General features: G+C 32.7%; 1 pseudogene; it reads left to right on the plus strand.

The window, feature by feature from the left end:
• The first annotated feature begins 1,106 nt into the window (after positions 1-1,106).
• Positions 1,107-2,253, plus strand: LOC121230734 (putative pectate lyase 2; annotated as a pseudogene).
• Positions 2,254-2,457: the final 204 nt, after the last annotated feature.

Here is a 2,457-nt window from a genome sequence, read left to right on the forward strand (position 1 = left end):
TATATTCATTTAATCATACCTCCTAGATTGAAATTATTATGAACTTAATCATACCATCAAGACACTCAAATAAATATATTTGATAGTTAGTGAATTCGGGTAGAAAATGCAAATATTTGTAATAATTAAATTTTAAATTTTAAATTTAAATTTTAAATTAAGAAATAACAAAATTTTATTTTTAATGAAATTAACTCCACATTTTTTTTACTTTGACTAACGAAATAACCCTAAATACACCATTTTCTTTGTTAGTTTAAAGAAAAGAACATTTTTGTATAAAAAAATCATTTTTGTTATTACTCCATATACTATGCTTAAATTATAAATTTAGTCTTTATATTTTAATTAGGTAAATTTGAATTTTGAAAATTTTGACACAAACGATAACATTTAAATCCATTAGGCCTAATTTTGTTATTTGTCTCACAGTATATGTAAGTTATAGGTTTAGTCTTTATTATCCAATTCAATCATTTTTAGTCTCTACACTTTTTGAATTTTTAAATTTCAATCCTAATTCAAACGATAGTTGTTAAATCCATTTGTGATATATTTATGAATATTATGTGAAAATAAAAAATTGACATGACATTATACTTGTGATAATCTATTTGTCACAAACAATTTTAGAAATACTAAATATAATTTAAAGAATGTAACGTCTACCATTTGGTTCATGATTGAAATTTTAAAATTCTAAAATCACAGGGCCTAATTGACCAAATTAGAATACACTCAGTATACGAATTACATACGCAACTTATGCATAGTACAATGACCACTAGTAAAAATTCACCAAAAATAAACAAATGAACAATTTCTTGTCTCAACAAAAAACAAGTTAGTTACTAACAAAGTAGCCCAAACTATTTGCATCCGATAAAAACAACAATAACATTCATCTCGTAACATTATGAACAAATTTTTTAACTCTCAAATTTGGTAACTTTTTTGCAATATAAAACCATCAATAATCTCTCCTTATTCTTCCATCTTCCACTCAAAAAATGAGTATAACAATGGCTACAACATTATCATGTTGCTTCACATTGGCCCTTTTCATGGTCATTCTAATGGCAACTCCTAGTTTGAGTTTGGATAATATGAATGTAATTGATAAATGTTGGAGAGGGAACCCTCTTTGGCGGAGTCAACAACAACAATTGGCCAAATGCTCCGTCGGTTTTGCCGGCAAAATGATCAACAACATTGGTAAAGATGTCGTGAAATACAAGGTTATTGATCTTTTCGATGACCCTTTGAATCCTAAATCAGGGACCCTTCGTTATGGAACCACAATGATCAAAGGAAAAGTCTGGATCACATTCAAAAATAGCATGACCATCACACTCCAAAGACCACTTCTTTTAAGCAACTTCACTACTATCGACAGTCATGGTGTCGATGTCCACATAATTGGCGTTGGGTGCCTGTTGGTGTACCAAGTGACCAATATAATCATCCATGGGCTTCGTATCCACCATTGCAAGGCCCAACCACCTAGCACTGTGATGGGTCCAAACGCGAAGGTGATCCCTTTAGGCTAAATGGATGGAGATGCTATAAGATTGGTCACCGCAAGGAAAGTGTGGATCGATCATAACACATTGTATGAGTGCCAAGATGGCCTCCTCGATGTCACTCGCGGTTCTACCAACATTACCGTGTCGAACAACTGGTTTAGGAACCAAGATAAAGTTATGCTCCTCAGACATGACGATGGTCATTTGAGAGACAAAAACATGAAGGTCACTGTCATTTTCAACCATTTCGGACCTAAGTGCAACCCAAAGAATGCCAAGGTAAATAATAATTATAGATCGTTGAGCTCCATGTTTTTTAATGCATATTTACATGAATTATCTGAAATTGTTATATACTAAATTACATTGTAGAGTTCGCCATGGATATGCACACGTAGCGAATAATTTCTACCAAGGGTGGGAACAATATGCCATCGGTGGTAGCATGAGCCCCAGCATCAAGAGTAAGGCTAATGTTTTTGTCGCTCCGAGTGGTGTTGGGAACAAAGAGGTAACATGGAGAAAAGGAGAGAAAGGTATATGGAAATTTTATTCAGTAGGGGATGTATTTAAAAATGGAGCATCTTTCAGTAAGCAAACAGGTGTAGGTGGTGCAAAGCCTAATTATAACCAAGAACAAAACTTTAAGGTTGTCGATGCTAGATCTGTTAAGAAATTGACAAGTGAATCTGGTGTTTTACGATGCTCCAGAAGTTTAATATGTTGAAAGTCATTTGTGTTGGCATCTCAAAGGGTAGGACTTAAGTTGTGACGTTAACACCCCTCCCACTAAACTGTAACATAAATACTAAAGCTTTGCTTATATTTTGTTTGATGTAAAAACAGGGTGAATATTTGTACAAGAGAAAGGGGATATTATTATCATATTTATATTCATATTCGTGTGTCTATTTTGTTTTATAAATAATAC

The sequence above is a fragment of the Gossypium hirsutum genome, chromosome A06, assembly GCF_007990345.1.
Source record: "Gossypium hirsutum isolate 1008001.06 chromosome A06, Gossypium_hirsutum_v2.1, whole genome shotgun sequence".
In the NCBI taxonomy this organism is placed as follows: Eukaryota; Viridiplantae; Streptophyta; class Magnoliopsida; order Malvales; family Malvaceae; genus Gossypium; species Gossypium hirsutum.